The sequence below is a fragment of the Heteronotia binoei genome, chromosome 1 (assembly GCF_032191835.1).
Source record: "Heteronotia binoei isolate CCM8104 ecotype False Entrance Well chromosome 1, APGP_CSIRO_Hbin_v1, whole genome shotgun sequence".
Taxonomy (NCBI): Eukaryota; Metazoa; Chordata; class Lepidosauria; order Squamata; family Gekkonidae; genus Heteronotia; species Heteronotia binoei.
In genome coordinates this window covers 8,994,823-9,016,303 of record NC_083223.1, presented here as the reverse complement: position 1 = coordinate 9,016,303, position 21,481 = coordinate 8,994,823, and positions in this window count along the sequence as shown.

The following is a 21,481-nucleotide window of genomic DNA, read 5'->3' as shown; positions in this document are numbered from 1 at the left end:
TCTTCTTACAGGGCCTACAGTAAGAGAGCCAGTTTAGCTGTAGTGGTTAAGTGTGCGGACTCTGATCTGGGGAGAACCGGGTTTGATTCCCCTCTCCTCCACTTGCAGCTGCTGGAATGGCCTTGGGTCAGCCATGGTTCTGCCAGAGCTGTCCTTGAAAGGGGCAGCCGCTGGGAGAGCTCTCTCAGCCCCACCACCTCACAGGGTGTCTGTTGTGGGGGGGAGAAGATATAGGAGATTGTGAGCCATTCTGAGATTTGCGAGTGCGAGGGCAGGATAGAAATCCAATATCTTCTTCTTCTTCTTCTGTAAACTCCAGGAGGATTGGCTACATCAGGGGTGTCTGGCCTAATATGCAAAGGAGTTCCAGCTAGAAAAAGAGCCCTGTGAAAAAATAAGAGAAAAAAAGCAAAGGAGAGAGAGATCAAGGCTCTTGTTAGGAGAGTTGGTTCCATTGGGTAGAATAGGGGTGCCAGATTTGCATATCAGGCCACACCCTCTGACATCAAGCCAACCAGAACAACTGAGAGAGAACCTTGGGTTTCTCTAGCTGTTCCGGCTGGCCTGGCATCGGGGGTGTGGCCTAATATGCAAATGAGTTCCTGCTGGACCTTTTGTACTAAAAAAAGCCCTGTCCCTAGCTGTTATAAATAAGCTGTCGGGGGGTTGGGGAGAAGAGAAAAAGAAGAAGAATATATTGGATTTATATCCTGCCCTCCACTCCAAAGAGTCTCAAAGCGGCTCACAATCTCCTTTACCTTCCTCCCCCACAACAGACACCCTGTGAGGTAGATGAAGATATTGGATTTATATCCTGCCCTCCACTCCAGAGAGTCTCAGAGCAGCTCACAATCTCCTTTACCTTCCTCCCCCCACAACAGACACCCTGTGAGGTGGGTGGGGCTGAGAAGCTCTTCCAGAAGCTGCCCTTTCAAGGACAACCTCTGCCAGAGCTATGGCTGACCCAAGGCCATTCCAGCAGGTGCAAGTGGAGGAGTGGGGAATCAAACCCGGTTCTCCCAGATAAGAGAGCTATGGCTGACCCAAGGCCATTCCAGCAGCTGCAAGTGGAGGAGTGGGGAATCAAACCCGGTTCTCCCAGATAAGAGAGCTATGGTTGACCCAAGGCCATTCCAGCAGCTGCAAGTGGAGGAGTGGGGAATCAAACCCGGTTCTCCCAGATAAGAGTCTGCACACTTAACCACTACACCAAAAGGACTGTCCAAATCCTGGTAACCCCTAACGGAAATGAATAGTGTTATGTATGGGGGTGGGCCAGCATGGATACTAGCACGGGTTTCCAGAGTTTTGGGTTCCGTGATGTATGAGGTTACATCCGAGGGGGGGGGTTCACGATGAGGCGGCACATCGACCAATTATGGGCACGCGAGTCACTCGGAGTGGAGGGGGATGAGAGCGTCGCAAGCCCGCATACCTAAAAGACTATGTCCACTAGGGGCTTGCGAACTAAGGGGGGGGAGGGAAGTTATGTCTGTGGACTCAAGTGAAGACTTTGGGTGTGCCTGCCAGGCTCATTGGAGCCATACGGGCTGAGCTTGGGGACTCGGGAACAAAGGGCTGCAGGATCCAAATCTCTGCAGCCCTAGACCAATCACAACCCCCCACCGGTTTGAACGACCCAATGATGTGCTACCGCGGGGATCCAGAGATGTATATAAGTTGGGCCGGTAGACCCCATAACCCAGTCTTGTAATGTAGCCCTATCCTACAGCATGTCTATTAAAGAGCTTGTTATCACTATACTGGTTACTCCTTCATGCATTGAACCCACTATATTATAGATAGTTACCTAGGTAATCCATTTGCACTGTTGCTGTGTTATCCACCCTCTATTGCAGGGGTGGCCAACGGTAGGTCTCCAGATGTTTTTTACCTACAACTCCTATCAGCCCCAGCCATTGGCCATGCTGGCTGGGGCTGATGGGAGTTGTTGGCAAAAAAACATCTGGAGAGCTACCTTTGGCCACACCTGCTCTATTGTCATTCTGCTGATTGTTGTAAAATTCCAGCATCTCGCGTTTTTCGTTAACAATACTGAAATTAAATGGTTTGTTTCAATATACAAAGTATATTGAAAGACTTGTGTTCACAGTTGTTACCGTTTGGTGTAGTGGTTAAGTGTGTGGATTCCCCACTCCTCCACTTGCAGCTGTTGGAACAGCCTTGGGTCAGCCATAGCTCTCGCGGGAGTTATCCTTGAAAGGGCAGCTTCCGTCAGAGCTCTCTCAGCCCCACCCACCTCACAGGGTATCTGTTGTGGGGGGAGAAGGTAGGGCCAGAACAGACGGGTTGAAATTCCAGCTCAACGTGAGGAAGAACTTCCTGACCGTTAGAGCGGTTCCTAAGTGGAATAGGCTTCCTCAGGAGGTGGTGGGCTCTCCTTCTTTGGTAGGGTTGCCAATCCCCAGGTGGGGGCAGGGGATCCCACGATTTGGAGGCCCTCCCCCCCGCTTCAGGGTCGTCAGAAAGCGGGGGTGGGGAGGGGAGGGAAATGTCTGCTGGGAACTCTTTTATTCCCTAGGGAGATTTATTCCCATAGAAAATAATAGAGAATTGATCCGTGGCTATCTGGGGCTCTGGGGTGGCTGTTTTTTTGAGGTAGAGGCACCAAAGTTTCAGCATACCATCCGATGCCTCTCCACAAAATACCCCTCAAGTTTTAAAAAGATTGAACCAGGGGGTCCAATTCTATGAGCCCCCAAAGAAGGTGACCTTTTCCATTATTTCCTATGGAAGAAAGGCATTTAAAAAATGTGCGGTCCCTTTCAATGTGATGGCCGGAACTCCCTTTAGAGTTCAATTATGCTTGTCACACCCTTTCTCCTGGCTCCACCCCAAACTCTCCTGGCTCCACCTCCAAAGTCCCCAGATATTTCTTGAATTGGACTTGGCAACCCTAATAGAAACTGTGACACAAGCCCAGGCCCAGAGATTTTAGGATTGGTGCGTTCAGACTTCGGACAACACTCTCAGCTAATGTTGTCCAGACATTCCCTTGTTAAACATTATCTTCTATAGCAGGGCTGGCCAAACTTGCTTAATGCAAGAGTCAAATAGAATAAACATCAGATGTTTGAGAGCCGCAAGACGTGAACGCCAGAGGTTTGAGAGTAGGAAGGAAGGAAGGAAGGCAGGAAGGAAGGAAGGAAGATGATAGATGGATAGATGGATAGATGATAGATAGATAGATGGATGGATGGATGGATGGATGGATGGATGGATGGATGGATGGATGGGTGGATGGGTGGATGGATGGGTGGATGGATGGGTGGATGGATGGATGGATGGAGGGAGGGAGGGAGGGAGAGGTAGAAAGAAAGCAACTTTAAATGCGTTCTCCAGGCCACTGGCTGGCTTGGCGAGATGATTTAAAGAGACAAAGGCATTCTCTGAGACAGCTTTGAGAGCCACACAAGATGAGTGAAAGAGACACATGTGGCCGCCCCTGTGCTGTAGACGTAGAATTGTGATCTATTTATTAATTGCATTCTTCATGCTGAAGGCTGCCAAATCTAGGTTGCAGAATGTCTTCAGATGATTTTTAACAACTTTACTTAAAAAAAAAAAAAGGCTGTGAACTTGGAGAGGGCAGTTGTACCGCCCATGACTACTTAACAACAAACACACACAATATCCACTTGTTCCTGGGATGCTTGTATAACCAGGGGTAGAATTCCAGCAGGAGCTCCTTTGCACATTGGGCCACTCCCCCTAATGTAGCCAATCCTCCAAGCGCTTACAAAAAAAGAGTCTAGTAAGCTCTTGGAGGATTGGCTACGTCAAGGGGGTGTGGCCTAATATGCCAAGGAGCTTCTGCTAGAATTCCACCCCTGGTAGTCCGTCTCTTTTCCCCCCATGGCTCTTACTTTGTTTTTGAATAGTTTATAGGAAAACCCAGTGTGACAAGGAGAGATGATTTTGGAACTTTTCTGTGTTTTGCTGTTTGGGTTGGGAAATACCTGGAGATTTTGGGGGTGGAGTCTAAGGAAGGCAGAGCTTGGGGAAGGGAGGGACTTTCATGGGGTTGAATGCCATACAGTCCACCTTCTAAAGCGGCCATTTTCTCCAGGGAAACCGATCTCTTGTCGTCTTGCCGGTTGTCCTTCTGGAGTTCTCCAGCCACCACCTGAAGGCTGCAGTATGCGACAGAATCATGGACAAACAGACCAGAAAAACAGCCAATCCGTGAAAATAACAAAGTCCTTAATGTAGTTAAATATCGATATTATTATCCACACAATTCACATATAATTCATTCATGATATTAATCAAAGCCAAGTAAGAACATAAGAGAAGCCATGTTGGGTCAGGCCAATGGCCCATCCAGTCCAACACTCTGTGTCACGTAAGAACATAAGAGAAGCCATGTTGGATCAGGCCCATGGCCCATCCAGTCCAACACTCTGAGTCACATAAGAGAAGCCATGTTGGATCGGGCCAGTGGCCCATCCAGTCCAACTCTCTGTGTCGCATAAGAACATAAGAGAAGCCATGTTGGATCAGGCCAGTGGCCCATCCAGTCCAACTCTCTGTGTCACATAAGAACATAAGAGAAGCCATGTTGGATCAGGCCAATGCCCCATCCAGTCCAACTCTCTGTGTCGCATAAGAACATAAGAGAAGCCATGTTGGATTGGGCCAATGGCCCATCCAGTCCAACACTCTCTGTCGCATAAGAACATAAGAGAAGCCATGTTGGATCAGGCCAATGGCCCATCCAGTTCAACACTCTGTGTCACATAAGAACATAAGGGAAGCCATGTTGGATCAGGCCCATGGCCCATCCAGTCCAACACTCTGTGTCACATAAGAACATAAGAGAAGTCATCTTGGATCAGGCCAATGGCCCATCCAGTCCAACACTCTGTGTCACATAAGAACATAAGAGAAGCCATGTTGGATCAGGCCAATGGCCCATCCAGTTCAACACTCTGTGTCACATAAGAACATAAGGGAAGCCATGTTGGATCAGGCCCATGGTCCATCCAGTCCAACACTCTGTGTCACATAAGAACATAAGAGAAGTCATCTTGGATCAGGCCCATGGCCCATCCAGTCGAACACCCTGTGTCACACAGTGGCCAACCCCCCCCCCTCCGAAGTGCCATCAGGAGGTCCACCAGTGGGGCCAGGACCCTAGAAACCCTCCCACCTTGCCCCCCCAAGCACCAAGAATACAGAGCATCACTGCTCCAGACAGTTCCAACAATATGCTGTGGCTAATAGCCACTGATGGACCTGTGCTCCATATTTTTATCCAATCCCCTCTTAAAGCTGGCTATGCTTGTAGCCGCCACCACCTCCTGTGGCAGTGAATTCCACATGTTAATCACCCTTTGGGTGAAGAAGGACTTCCTTTTATCTGTTCTAACCCGACTGCTCAGCAATTTTATTGTCAAGCCTGAATATAACTCTGGCTCAACCAAAGAGCATGCTGGGTAGGACCCAAAGTAGAACCAAATGCTGCTAGTGCCTCTCTGCCGTTCCCCCTCCCTTTCTTAGAAACTCTCCCGGCTTTGAAATGGTGATGTGTGAAAAGTCTTATCTGAACCTTCTCAGCCCAGGCGGGGGGGGGGGGGGGGGAGTCCTAGGAGCCTTGTGAAACATCAAGGCCACTACGCCTAATCAACATGAGAATGTATTAGTAACAATTATGTGTGAATGTCCCCTGCACAATTTCCCTGCCCATAGGAATGCTTTTGAAGTACTCTTTATATGCAATGTATTTACTGTATGGTTTCAGTCTCTTCAAGCTTTGGCTTAGGCCGCAAGTGTCCAGTATCAATAAACTAGTTTCTTTGTATCCACACCGACTCGTTATTGAATCTGCAGACTTGACAGTGCCCACGAGTTCTTGTATTGTGAGAAAGGGAGAGAAGGACTTCTTTCTTTACTTTCTCCATCCCACGCATCATCTTGTAAACCTCTCTCATGTCACCCCGCGGTCGACGTTTCTCCAGGCTAAAGAGCCCCACGCGTTTTACCTTTCTTCATACATACATAAGCTGTACATACCAGTTTGGTGTAGTGGTTAAGTGTGCGGACTCTCATCTGGGAGAACCGGGTTTGATTCCCCACTCCTCCACTTGCACCTGCTGGCATGGCCTTGGGTCAGCCGTAGCTCTGGCAGAGGTTGTCCTTGAAAGGGCAGCTGCTGTGAGAGCCCTCTCCAGCCCCACCCACCTCACAGGGTGTCCGTTGTCTGGGGGAGGAAGGTAAAGGAGATTGTGAGCCGCTCTGAGACTCTTCAGAGTGGAGGGCGGGATATAAATCCAATATCTTCTTCTTCTTCTTCTACACATTTTTAAGTCCGCTGAAAGCTGTACATTGTATTTAACAATGACAAAGTGCTAGTGCAAAACGTGGAAAGTCTTTTCATATGTTCCAAATGGAGTAGACCAGGAGCCCGCAACCCCCGGGCTGTGGACCAGTATCTATCTCTGGCCTATTAGCAACCTGGCCATGAGTTGTATGATTATTTCATTATATATTAAAGGTAAAAGATAGTTTCCTGTGCAAGCACCAGTCATTTCCGACTCCGGGGTGACGTCACATCACAATGTTTTCATGGCAGACTTTTTTTACGGGCTGGTTTGCCATTACCTTCCTCAGTCATCTACATTTTCCCCCTGCCAAGCATGGTAAAATTCCAAGGGTAATTAATTGTTTAATGGCCCTCCATAAAGCTGGTCTGTGAAATATCATGGAGGACCGAAGTAGTTTGGCTCTGTTATTCTTCCCCCTCCCCCTTCTTGCTTTATTGCTGTGAAGTAGAGTAGAAAGAAACGAAACTAACAAGAGAAAGAGTAATCAACACCTTCCCATACATTCCTACTTGGGAGTGTGAGACATCTGGGGAAAGCAAGGACAAGACACTGATAACATTGTGAGAATGTAGACATTTATGATAGTTTATGTGTTAAAGAGCATCCCTCGCCCCCACCTTTGAGAACCCTTTGAAGTATGCCCTAAAAGAATTGTATCAATGTATTTTCAGTATCACTCTCAAGAAGCTGTACCAGGAGAGCATATCAGTCTATCAATAAACGTAGCAAGCATTATATATTACAATGCAGTAATAATAATAAGACGACAACGATGACATTGGATTTATATCCTACCCTCCACTCCAAATTTCAGAGTCTCAGAGCAGCTCACAGTCTCCTTTACCTTCCTCTCCCACAACAGACACCCTGTGAGGTGGGTGGGGCTGAGAGAGCTCTCCCAGAAGCTGCCCTTTCAAGGACAACTCTGCGAGAGCTACAGCTGACCCGAGGCCATCTCAGCAGCTGCAAGTGGAGGATAATTTGGAGGCTGTTTCCTTGCGGAGGGTTTTCCCTGTTTTCCTGCCCCACCTGGGGACGGCGACCCTAGAATTAACGCTACCGTGTCGCTTCCTAGTGTGTTGTCAATTGCCAATGGAAACAACTTTGTCTTGTGAGTTTCTAAAAACAACACTAACTTCTGACCAAATTTCATTTTTAAAGCTCTCTTCTGCTCTCTCTCTCTCCCTCCCCCCCAATTCTCCCCTCCCCAAATGGAGTTTAATTGCAAGAAGATCATCTCTTTGATGCATGAAAAAATCATTACGAGACCGTGTGGCAGAGACCCCTCCATCTCGTCTTGATATTAATGACCAATTATCGACTTTATGAAAGGTCTTAAAGCTATATTGCCTTAAAGCACCAGGGGGGTTAGTGAAAAATTAAGGGCCAGGCATTATAGGACAGTGATCCCCGACCTTTTTTGCACCAGGAACCGGTTTTGTGGAAGACAATTTTCCCATAGACCGGGGGTGGTGGTTTGGGATGATACAATTGTGCACTTTATTTTGGTGTGGTGGGCAAGTATGCAGACTCTTTTCTGAGAGAACCAGGTTCGATTCCCCACTCCTCCACTTGCAGCTGCCGGAATGGCCTTGAGTCAGCCAGAGCTCTCTTATCTGGGAGAACCGGGTTTGATTCTCCCCTCCTCCACTTGCAGCTGCTGGGATGGCCTTGGGTCAGCCAGAGCTCTCTTATCTGGAAGAACCGGGTTGGATACCCCACTCCTCCACTTGCAGCTGCTGGAATGGTCTTGGGTCAGCCAGAGCTCTCTTATCTGGGAGAACCGGGTTTGATTCCCCACTCCTCCACTTCCACCTGCTGGAATGGCCTTGGGTCAGCCAGAGCTCTCTTATCTGGGAGAACCGGGATGGATTCCCCACTCCTCCACTTGCAGCTGCTGGAATGGCCTTGGGTCAGCCATAGCTTTCTTATTTGGGAGAACCGGGTTTGATTCCCCCACTCCTCCACTTGCAGCTGCTGGAATGGCCTTGGGTCAGCCAGAGCTCTTTTATCTGGGAGAACCGGGTCTGATTCCCCACTCCTCCACTTGCAGCTGCTGGAATGGCCTTGGGTCAGCCAGAGCTCTCTTATCTGGGAGAACCGGGTTTGATTCCCCACTCCTCCACTTGCAGCTGCTGGAATGGCCTTGGGTCAGCCAGAGCTCTCTTATCTGGGAGAACCGGGTCTGATTCCCCACTCCTCCACTTGCAGCTGCTGGAATGGCCTTGGGTCAGCCAGAGCTCTCTTATTTGGGAGAACCGGGTCTGATTCCCCACTCCTCCACTTGCAGCTGCTGGAATGGCCTTGGGTCAGCCAGAGCTCTCTTATCTGTGAGAACCGGGTTTGATTCCCCCCTCCTCCACTTCCACCTGCTGGAATGGCCTTGGGTCAGCCAGAGCTCTCTTATCTGGGAGAACCGGGTTGGATTCCCCACTCCTCCACTTGCAGCTGCTGGAATGGCCTTGGGTCAGCCAGAGCTCTCTTATCTGGGAGAACCGGGTTTGATTCCCCATTCCTCCACTTGCAGCTGCTGGAATGGCCTTGGGTCAGCCATTGCTCTTTTATCTGGGAGAACCGGGTTTGATTCCCCACTCCTCCACTTGCAGCTGCTGGAATGGCCTTGGGTCAGCCAGAGCTCTCTTATCTGGGAGAACCGGGTGGGATTCCCCACTCCTCCACTTACAGCTGCTGGAATGGCCTTGGGTCAGCCAGAGCTCTCTTATCTGGGAGAACCGGGTTTGATTCCCCACTCCTCCACTTGCACCTGCTGGAATGGCCTTGGGTCAGCCAGAGCTCTCTTATCTGGGAGAACCGGGTTTGATTCCCCACTCCCCCACTTGCAGCTGCTGGAATGGCCTTGGGTCAGCCAGAGCTCTATTATCTGGAAGAACCGGGTTGGATTCCCCACTCCTCCACTTGCACCTGCTGGAATGGCCTTGGGTCAGCCTGAGCTCTCTTATCTGGGAGAACTCGGTTTGATTCCCCACTCCTCCACTTGCACCTGCTGGAATGGTCTTGGGTCAGCCAGAGCTCTCTTATCTGGGAGAACCGGGTTTGATTCCCCACTCCTCCACTTGCAACTGCTGGAATGGCCTTGGGTCAGCCAGAGCTCTCTTATCTGGGAGAACCGGGTTGGATTCCCCACTCCTCCACTTGCAGCTGCTGGAATGGCCTTGGGTCAGCCAGAGCTCTCTTATCTGGGAGAACCAGGTTTGATTCCCCACTCCTCCACTTGCACCTGCTGGAATGGCCTTGGGTCAGCCAGAGCTCTCTTATCTGGGAGAACCGGGTTTGATTCCCCACTCCCCCACTTGCAGCTGCTGGAATGGCCTTGGGTCAGCCAGAGCTCTATTATCTGGAAGAACCGGGTTGGATTCCCCACTCCTCCACTTGCACCTGCTGGAATGGCCTTGGGTCAGCCTGAGCTCTTATCTGGGAGAACTGGGTTTGATTCCCCACTCCTCCACTTGCACCTGCTGGAATGGTCTTGGGTCAGCCAGAGCTCTCTTATCTGGGAGAACCGGGTTTGATTCCCCACTCCTCCACTTGCAACTGCTGGAATGGCCTTGGGTCAGCCATAGCTCTCTTACCTGGGAGAACAGGGTTTGATTCCGTCTTTCTCTTATGTTCTCTTATTCAGCCACAGTGTGTGTGTATATATGATTTTTTTTGCCACTGTGTGACACAGAGTGTTGGACTGGATGGCCTGATCCAACACGGCTTCTCTTATGTTCTCTTCCTCCACTTGCAGCTGCTGGAATGGCCTTGGATCAGCCATAGCTCTTTTATCTGGGAGAACAGGGTTTGATTCCCCACTCCTCCATTTGCAGCTGCTGGAATGGCCTTGGGCCAGCCATAGCTCTCTTATCTGGGAGAACAGGGTTTGATTCCCCCTTCCTCCACTTGCAGCTGCTGAAATGGCCTTGGGTCAGCCATAGCTCTCTTATCTGGGAGAACCGGGTTTGATTCCCCACTCCTCCACTTGCACCTGCTGGAATGGCCTTGGGTTAGCCATAGCTCTCTTATCTGGGAGAACCGGGTTTGATTCCCCACTCCTCCACTTGCAGCTGCTGGAATGGCCTTGGGTCAGCCAGAGCTCTCTTATCTGGGAGAACCGGGTTTGATTCCCCACTCCTCCACTTGCACCTGCTGGAATGGCCTTGGGTCAGCCAGAGCTCTCTTATCTGGGAGAACCGGGTTTGATTTCCCACTCCTCCACTTGCAGCTGCTGAAATAGCCTTGGGTCAGCCGTAGCTCTCTTATATGGGAGAACCGGGTTTGATTCCCCACTCCTCCACTTGCAGCTGCTGAAATAGCCTTGGGTCAGCCGTAGCTCTCTTATCTGGGAGAACCGGGTTTGATTCCCCACTCCTCCACTTGCAGCTGTTGGAATGGCCTTGGGTCAGCCATAGCTCTGGCAGAGTTTTCCCTGAAAGGGCAGCTGCTCTCAGAGCTCTCTCAGCCCCACCTAACTCAGGGTGTCTGTTGTGTGGGAAGAAGATAAAGGAGATTGTGAGCCATTCTGAGATTTGTAGTGGAGGGCAGGATGTAAATCCAATGTCGTATTATTATTATTATTATTATTATTATTACTACATTGCAATATATAATGAAATCATTATACAACTCACGGCCCGGTTGTGAACAGGCCACGGACCAGTACTGGACCACGGACCAGGGTTTGGGGACTCCTGTTATAGAAGATGTTTTAGAACGAGTGGGGGGGGGTTCAGCCCAGAATTTAGGGCGCATGCATTTCTTGATATTACTGTTCAACCTCCCCCCCCCCCAAGAGAATTTTACTGAACTCTAAGATTGGACAAACTTTCTGATATTTTCCCCCCACAAAAAATGGGAAAATAACCAAAACATACAAAGTAGACAGATGGAAATCTTCCACATAGGGGAAAGCAATTTTAAAAGTATGATTGGAGTAAGGTTTTCGGATGACAATTATAATTCAATAAGTGGAGAAGCCCACGCCACTCTTTCTCCACTTCTTATGTGATTTTGGATGGTGGTGGTTTGCTGGCCTTCTGACGGGGGGGGGGGGGAGGGGTGGGCAGCCAAGGAGAGGCCCAGGTGAGTGAGGCCTGCTTGGACTGGTTGGATCTCTAGTCAGCCCAAGCAGGCCTCGCTTGCTCGGGGCTCTCCTTTCTTGTGTCAGGTTGCTTTTGGCTGGGGGGCATATGCTAATGAGTTATGCTAATGAGTCCCACCTCCTATTTTTCTATAAAATGACCCCTGATTGCAGTAAAGGCCAAAAACAGAGTAACTAAAAATGCATCAAAATCCAAAATTTTCAAACCCTCCAAATTAGGGCTCCTGTTGCCGACAAAGAGTGAGAGCAGGTTCCGGGAGACCCAAGTTCGAACCCCTGCAATGCCGCAGAATCTCGCCGAGTGACCCGGAACCAGTGACCTCCCCTAGCTCACAGGGTTGTTGTGTGGAAAAACAGAGCAAATGAGAACAATGTAAATCGCTTCGGGTCTCCAGTGGGGGGGGGGGGGGGAAGCTGGGCTGCGAACAAAGTAAAGTAATTAATTTTTTCTTTCTTTCTTTCCAAAGGCCAAACCAGATCCATGCATGTCCAGTGCACATAGAGAGGGTCGGGGAAAGAGAGTGGGGGGGAAGAGAGGGCGAGTAGAAAGATGGGCTAGGATTAAAGTCGATACCAGTGTTCCCTCTAAGCTGAGTGAGTGTGAGCTAGCTCGCAGTTTTTTAGCCTCTGGCCCACACAGTTATATCTTAGCTCAAGAACGAAGGCCGCAGAGCAAACTCATTTATGCAGCGACCAGTGTTCCCTCTTAGCTGCGTTAGTGTGAGCTAGCTCACAGGTTTTTTTTAGCCTCCGCCTTAGCGCAGGAAAAAAATGGCCCCAGAGCGTTTCTGCACGCCGGGTCGCTCACAAAGTAGAATTTCTGCTCACGAGACTCCGCGGCTTAGAGGGAGTCACGGCCGAGAGGCACAAAGAAACCATTGCGTTCTTTTTTCCCCCAAAGGACAAGCCAGGTTTTCTGCAGAGCCAGCGCACACAACGAGAGAGAGAGAGAGAGAGAGAGAGAGCAACGCCATTGCACGCTTTTCTCTCCCTTATGCAATCGCTGGGCCCTTCCAGCGCCGCTCACCTAACATGGGAGGAGGCAGAGGAGAGAGAAATCTTGGATCTCCTTGCCAAGGCGAGGCAAGGGGAGGGAAGAGCCCAGCAGGCCGGTTGAGTGACACAAACACAAGCTTTCCCCTCCCCCTGGGCCACACACACACACGTGCCAGGGAGGAAAGGCCCTCTGTCTCTCCCCTTCACCCCCCTCCTCTACCCTGGGTGGGGGGGGGAGGAACTCTCTAGCTGCTGTTCCAGCTTCCGCCACTGCTAGTCGGCAGGCCTAGTCTGCTTGGAACTTGTTGACCAGTTTCAAGCCCGCCAAATAGCTGGAGTGCCTGGCATAGTTTTCGCTCCGCTCCTGGGCTCAAAGCCTCATAGAATCCTAGAGTTGGAAGGGACCTCCAGGGTCATCTAGTCCCACCCCCTGCACAATGCAGGAAACTCACAAACACCTCCCCCCTAAATTCACAGGATCTTAGAATCCTAGAGTTGGAAGGGACCTCCAGGGTCATCTAGTCCCACCCCCTGCACAATGCAGGAAACTCACAAACGCCTCCCCCCTAAATTCACAGGATCTTAGAATCCTAGAGTTGGAAGGGACCTCCAGGGTCATCTAGTCCCACCCCCTGCACAATGCAGGAAACTCACAAACACCTCCCCCCTAAATTCACAGGATCTTAGAATCCTAGAGTTGGAAGGGACCTCCAGGGTCATCTAGTCCCACCCCCTGCACAATGCAGGAAACTCACAAACACCTCCCCCCTAAATTCACAGGATCTTAGAATCCTAGAGTTGGAAGGGACCTCCAGGGTCATCTAGTCCCACCCCCCTGCACAATGCAGGAAACTCACAAACACCTCCCCCCTAAATTCACAGGATCTTAGAATCCTAGAGTTGGAAGGGACCTCCAGGGTCATCTAGTCCCACCCCCTGCACAATGCAGGAAACTCACAAACGCCTCCCCCTAAATTCACAGGATCTTCATTGCTGTCAGATGGCCATCTAGCCTCTGCTTAAAAACCTCCAAGGAAGGAGAGCCCACCACCTCCCGAGGAAGCCTGTTCCACTGAGGAACCGCTCTAACGGTCAAGAAGTTCTTCCTCACGTTGAGCCGGAAACTCTTCTGATTGAATTTCAACCCGTCTGTTCTGGCCCAACCTTCTGGGGCCACCGAAAACAATTCCACCCCCATCCTCTATATCAGCGGTCCCCAACCTTTTTGGCATCAGGGATCGGTTTTGTGGAAGACAATTTTTCCACGGACCGAGGGGGGTCGGGGGTGTTGGTTTTGGGATGCTACGATTGTGCATTTTATTTCTATTGGTATGGAGTGGTGGTTAAGTGTGTGGGCTCTTATCTGGGAGAACCGGGTTTGATTCCCTATTCCTCCACTTGCACCTGCTGGAATGGCCTTGGGTCAGCCGTAGCTCTTGCAGGAGTTGTCCTTGAAAGGGCAGCTTCTGTCGGAGCTCTCTCAGCCCCACCCACCTCACAGGGTGTCTGTTGTGGGGGAAGAAGATGAAGGAGATCGTGAGCCACTCTGAGACTTTGAAAGTTGGAGTGGAGGGCAGGATATAAATCCAATGTCTTATTCTTACTACATTGTAGTATATAATAAAATAATAATACAACTCACGGCCCGGTTGCTAACAGGCCACAGCCCAGTACCAGCCCAGGCCTTGGGGGCTGAGGACCCCTGCTCTATGTGACAGCCCTTCAAGTACTTGAAGATGGTGATCATATCACTTTCTCAGCCTCCTCCTCTCCAGGCTAAACATGCCCAGCTCCTTCAACCTTTCCTCATAGGACTTGCTCTCCAGACCCCTCACCATCTTCGTCGCCCTCCTCTGGACCCGTTCCAGCTTGTTTATATCCTTCTTAAAATGTGGTGCCCAAAACTGAACACAAGACTCGCGGTGAGGTCTTACCAGAGCAGAGTAAAGCGATACCATCACATCACGTGATCTGGATACTATACTTCTGTTGATACGGCCCAAATTGCATTTGCCTTTTTAGCCACTGCATCACACTGTTGACTCATGTTCAGCGTATGATCCACTAAGACCCCTAGATTTCAACCCGTTGGTTCTGGTCCTGCCTTCTGGGGCCACAGAAAACAATTCCGCCCCATCCTCTAGATGACAGCCCTTCAAGGACTTGAAGATGGTGATCCTATCACCTCTCAGCCGCCTCCTCTCCAGGCTAAACATGCCCAGCTCCTTCAACCTTTCCTCATAGGACTCGGTCTCCAGACCCCTCACCATCTTCATCGCCCTCCTCTGGACCCATTCCAGCTTGTCTATATCCTTCTTAACATGTGGTGCCCAAAACTAAACACAAGGCTCCAGGTGAGGTCTTCCCAGAGCAGAGTAAAGGGATAAAATCCTGCCTGACTCCCAGGACTTTTTTTGTAGCAGGAACTCCTTTGCATATTAATCCACACACCCCTGATGTAGCCGATCCTCCAAGAGTTTACAGGGCTCTTGGTAAAGGGCCAACTGTAAGTTCCATGACAGGGGTGACCAAACTTGCTTAACATAAGAGCCCCGAACAATAAATGTCAGATGTCTGCGAGCCGCAAGACATGAACGTCAGATGTTTGAGAGCTGCGAGACACGCGAGGAAGGAAGGGAAACAGATCGGGGTGAGAGGAGGGAGAGAGAGGTGGAAAGAAAGCCACTTTAACTCCAAATGCATTCTCCAAACTGCCTGCTGGCTTGGTTGGAGAAGCGATTTAAAGAGGCAAAGTGCCTTCTCCAAACCAGCCGATAGGGCAGTTGGGGCTTCAGGAGCCACATAGTATGTGTGAAAGAGCCACATGTGGCTCCAGAACAGCGTTCCCTCTAAGCTGAGTTAGCGTGAGCCGGCTCATAGATTTTTTGTGTGAGCTCAGGAAGGATGACCCCCGAGCACACTCATTGATGCAGTAGCTCACAACTTTCATGCCTGTCGCTCACAAAGTAGAATTTTTGCTCACAAGACTTAGAGAGAACATTGCTCCAGAGCCACAGTTTGGCCACCCCAGCTCCAGGAGGATTGGCTACATCAGGGGTGTGTGACCTAATATGCAAAGGAGCTCCTTCTACAAAAAAGCCCTGATATTAGGCCACACACCCCCGATGTAGCCAATCCTCCAAGACCTTATGGGGCTTTTAGTACAGGGCCTTCTGCAAGCTCCAGGAGGATTGGCTACATCGGGGGTGTGTGGCCTAATATGCAAAGGACCTCCTGCTAAAAAAAAGCCCTGATATTAGGCCACACCCCTCCTGATGTAGCCAATCCTCCAAGACCTTACAGGGCTCTTCTTACAGGACCTACTGCAAGCTCCAGGAGGATTGGCTACATCATGAGGGTGTGGCCTAATATGCAAAGGCACTCCTGCTAGAATTCCACCCCTGAGGCCACACCCCCCAATGCAGCCAATCCTCCGAGAGCTTACAGGGCTCTTCTTACAGGGCCTACTGCAAGCTCCAAGTGGATTGGCTACAGCATGAGGGTGTGGCCTAATATGCAAAGGCGCTCCTGCTAGAATGCCACCCCTGAGGCCACACACCCCTGATGCAGCCAATCCTCCAAGAGCTTACAGGGCTCTTCGTACAGGGCCTACTGCAAGCTCCGGGAGGATTGGCTACATCGGGGTGGGGGGGTGGCCTAACAGGCAAAGCAGCTCCTGCTACAAAAGAGCCCTGCCCACTTCCCTATATGATCGTCCCCGCCCCTCCCCCCAGAAGCGGGCAAACCCAACACGTACCCGTGTGAAAACGGAAACGTGAGTATACGCATTAGCCGCTCCGGGTTGCAGCTTCTCAGCTGGTCAGCTTGGACATCACTCTCTCTTCCCCCGGCACAGTTGCTTCCTGGCCCTTCTCGGAGAGTGCCGTGAGCAGCTGCGGGTTCGAGTCTGGGCAGCTCTGCTTTAAGAGGCGATCGCTGCTGCCTTTGGCGGAGCTGCTGGTGGTTCAAGTTAACAGGATTGGAGCGGCCTGGACCAGCGGCTTCCCTCAGTGCCACAGATATCCGATCAAACATTGGGGCAAACATTACTCACAGCTGACTAGAAGAGGCCAGATCCCTCCAAGTTCGGAGGGTGTTTGGTGTAGGGGTTAAGTGCGCGGACTCTTATCTGGGAGAACCGGGTTTGATTCCCCACTCCTCCACTTGCAGCTGCTGGAATGGCCTTGGGTCAGCCATAGCTCTCTTATCTGGGAGACCCGGGTTTGATTCCCCACTCCTCTGTTGTGGGGGAGAAGATATAGGAGATTGTAAGCCACTCTGAGTCTCTGATTCAGAGAGAAGGGCAGGGTATAAATCTGCAGTCTTCTTCATCTTATCTGGGAGAACCGGGTTTGATTCCCCACTCCTCCACTTGCAGCTGCTGGAATGGCCTTGGGTCAGCCATCGCTTTCGTAGGAGTTGTCCTTGAAAGGGCAGCTGCTCAGAGCCTTCTCAGCCCCACCCACCTCACAGGGTGTTTGTTGTCGGGGAGGAAGATAAAGGAGATTGTAAACCGTTCGATTCAGAGAGCAGTGTGGGGTATAAATCTGCAGTCGTCTTCTTCTTCACAGGTTCCACCTCCAAATCTCCAGAAGTTTCTCAAACTGGATTTGGGAACACTATCCTTTGCCAGTGTGTGTGTGTGTGGGGGGGGACCTGAGGACCCTAAAGTTAAAGTTGCTTTCTTTCCACCTCTCTCTCCCATCCATTTTCCTTCCTCCCTCCCTCCTGGCCCTCCAACATCTGATGTTCATGTCTTGTGGCTCTCAAACATCTGATGCTTATTCTAATGTGGCTGTTATGTTAAGCAAGTTTGCCCCCCCGCCACCCCCCTTCCTGCCTTAACCCAACAACTGTTGATTGCGATTCTATAAAGAAGTCTTGAAGCTTTATCCCATGGCGAGGGGAGAGGTGTTATCCCCCAGGGGAATTTCTATTCCGGAGGGCGCGATTCATTCTAGCCTTCACTTTGGGGCTGTTTGTTGCCTCCTGGCTCCAATTCTCTGGCCGGACTGCACCTCCGAGCTGGCCCAAAGAGCACCCTGAATTCTGTGTCCGTTCCAGCTCCCCGCAAAGTCTCTGTGTCTCCCCTCCCACATAGGGTTGCTACATCCCCCCCATTACTAGCAGGGGGGCAGTAGGATTGCCAGATCTAAGTTGGGGAACCCCTAGAGATCTGGGGATGGAGTCTGGGATGGGCAGGGACATCCGTGGGGCACAAAACCATCCAGTCCAATTTCTGAAGCATCCTTTTTCTCCAGGGGAGCAGATCCCTGTAGTCATAGAAGAAAAAGATATTTGATTTCTATCCCGGCCTCCACTTCGAATTTCAGAGTCCCAGAGCGGTTCACAATCTCCTTTCTCTTCCTCCCCCACAACAGACGCCTCACGGGGTGGGTGGGGCCGAGAGAGCTCTCCCAGAAGCTGCCCTTTCGAGAAGATGATATTGGATTTATATCCTGCCCTCCACTCCGAATCTCAGAGCGGCTCACAATCTCCTTTATCTTTCTCCCCCACAACAGACACCTCACGAGGTGGGTGGGGCTGAGAGAGCTCTCCCAGCAGCTGCCCTTTCAAGGACAACTCCTGCCAGAGCTACGGCTGACCCAAGGCCATTCCAGCAGCTGCGAGTGGAGGAGTGGGGAATCAAACCCGGCTCTCCCAGATATGAGTCCGCGCACTTCACCACTACACCAGACTGATTCTCGCGGAATCATCAGGGGGTCGTTTTGCAGAAAAAGAGGTGCCGGAGCTCACTGACACAACTCATTTGCATAGGCCACGCACCCCTGACATCCCCGGATCATGAACTCAATTCAATCGGCTCAACATCTATTTATTGATTTAATTCCATTTCTATCCGGTCCTCCCCGGTTTACGTATTCATGCATATGCATGGGCATAACATATAATAAATAAGATAAAAACCATAAAACAATTTAACAACCATAAGACATAAACATTTAGAAGAAGAAGAAGATGATATTGGATTTATATCCTGCCCTCCACTCCAAAGAGTCTCAGAGTGGCTCACAATCTCCTTTCCCTTCCTCCCCCACAACAGACACCCTGTGAGGTGGGTGGGGCTGGAGAGGGCTCTCACAGCAGCTGCCCTTTCAAGGACAACCTCTGCCAGAGCTATGGCTGACCCAAGGCCATTCCAGCAGGTGCAAGTGGAGGAGTGGGGAATCAAACCCGGTTCTCCCAGATAAGAGTCCGCACACTTAACCACTACACCAAACTGGCTCTCCATTTCTACATTTCGGTGCTATGATCTTACAATCAGATTTATCTTAGATGGTCCTTTCTGCTGCTGCTATAAAGCAGCTTGGAAGAGGCGGGCCGGATGTCTCCTGAGAACTGGAGCGGCCAGCAATCTAATTTGCAAATGCCTGGCGGAAGAATGCCGTCTTACAGGCCCTGCGGAACTGTATGAGCTCTCGCAGGGCCCTAACTCCTTCAGCAAGCTCATTCCACCAGCGTGGGGCCACCGCAGAGAAGGCTCCGGCTCCAGTTGTCGTGAGCCCGGCCTCCTTAGGGCCGGGGATTGAGAGGAGATTTTGTGACCCAGACAGAAGTCTACCTTCAAATGCTTCTTGAATTAGAATTGTCATAAGGAAACCTTAATCCCATCATACTTTTTAAAAATTCCATTCTCCTCTGTGGCCACAGTGGCATGATGAAGATTTCTTGTGTTTTAACAATTTATTGATAAGATATGGTTACAAAACTTCATTATAAATTTCCTGTACTAACCCATATGATATTTCAATCCCCCCTGCCTCCCTTGTTTGACTTCCCCGAAGTTATATATTTAAGTTCAATACTAAAGGTACCACTAACTCAGCCAGTTTTTGATCCACAAGAGGACCTGTCCTTTTACTCCATGATTCTCAAGCTTTCTAAGGAGCCTTTGACCAGAAAGCTTTTGATAAAGTTCCTCATCAAAGGCTCCTTAGAAAGCTTGAGAATCATGGAGTAAAAGGACAGGTCCTCTTGTGGATCAAAAACTGGCTGAGTAATAGGAAGCAGAGAGTGAGTATAAATGGGCAGTCTTCGCAGTGGAGGACGGTAAGCAGTGGGGTGCCGCAGGGCTCGGTACTGGGTCCCATGCTTTTTAACTTGTTCATAAATGATTTAGAGTTCGGAGTGAGCAGTGAAGTGGCCAAGTTTGCGGATGACACTAAATTGTTCAGGGTGGTGAGAACCAGAGAGGATTGTGAGGAACTCCAAAGGGATCTGTTGAGGCTGGGTGAGTGGGCGTCAACGTGGCAGATGAGGTTCAATGTGGCCAAGTGCAAAGTAATGCACATTGGGGCTAAGAATCCCAGCTACAAATACAAGTTGATGGGGTGTGAACTGGCAGAGACTGATCAAGAGAGAGATCTTGGGGTCATGATAGATAACTCACTGAAAGTGTCAAGACAGTGTGCGTTTGCAATAAAAAAGGCCAATGCCATGCTGGGAATTATTAGGAAGGGAATTGAAAACAAATCAGCCAGTATCATAATGCCCCTGTATAAATCGATGGTGCGGTCTCATTTGGAGTACTGTGTGCAGTTCTGGTCGCCGCACCTCAAAAAGGATATTATAGCTTTAGAGAAGGTGCAGAGAAGGGCAACTAGAATGATTAAAGGGCTGGAGCACTTTCCCTATGAAGAAAGGTTGAAACGCTTGGGACTCTTTAGCTTGGAGAAACGTCGACTGCGGGGTGACATGATAGAGGTTTACAAGATAATGCATGGAATGGAGAAAGTAGAGAAAGAAGTACTTTTCTCCCTTTCTCACAATACAAGAACTCGTGGGCATTCGATGAAATTGCTGAGCAGACAGGTTAAGACGGATAAAAGGAAGTACTTCTTCACCCAAAGGGTGATTAACATGTGGAATTCACTGCCACAGGAGGTGGTGGCGGCCACAAGTATAGCCACCTTCAAGAGGGGTTTAGATAAAAATATGGAGCACAGGTCCATCAGTGGCTATTAGCCACAGTGTATGGAGCACAGGTCCATCAGTGGCTATTAGCCACAGTGTATGGAGCACAGGTCCATCAGTGGCTATTAGCCACAGTGTATGTGTGTATATAACATTTTTTGCCACTGTGTGACACAGAGTGTTGGACTTGATGGGCCGTTGGCCTGATCCAACATGGCTTCTCTTATGTTATGTTCTTAACTGATCAAAGTTCAATTTTTTTTTTCCCCTCATCAATACTAAAAAATTGTCCAATGTCTTTTTACATTCCACTCTTTCTCCATATATCCTTTAAATTTCTTCCGCTCCTTTTTGAATATATCTAGATCATAGTCTCTTAGAGTTCTAGTTAGTTTGTCCATCTCACACCACGATAAAGCTTTCATCATCCAGTCCCATTTCTCTGGTATTTTTTCTTGTTCCCACAGCTGCGCATACAATGTCCTAGCAGCTGAGAGCAAGTACCAAATTAATGTCCTGTCTTCCTTTGGAAATTTTTCTAATTGTAATGCAAGCAAAAAAAGTCTCTGCAGTTTTTTTAAAGTCATAACCCATGATGAAGATTTCCATCTGTCTGCTTTATATGTTTTGCTTATCCCCCCCCCCTTTTTTTTTGGTGGAGAAAAATATTAGCAAGTTTGTCAAATCTGAGAGTTCAGCAAAATTCTCACAGGGGGGTTGAACAATGGAGCCCGGAAGCAAGTATTGGAGGGGAGGCAGTAAGAAAGAAAGAGCACAATAAAATCTAGAGCTTCCAGAGCACCACTCCTGTGAACTCTTGCCCAAAATGAGGCCTAAGAATCATAGCGCTGGAAGGGACCTCCAGGGTCGTCTAGTCCACCTCCCTGCAGAATGGAGGAAATTAATGGCGACGAGCTGTAATTGTGGGGGATCCACAGTTCCCATCTGGAGGTTGGCATCCCCAGGCCCCCAACTGTCCAGCAAGGCCACAGCTCAGAAGCAGCCCCAAAAAGGGGCCCTTGGCCCTCTCTGGCCCCCTCCCAAAGTAGAGATGCCAACCTCCAGGGGGGACCTGGTGATCCTCCGGAATCACAGCTCATCG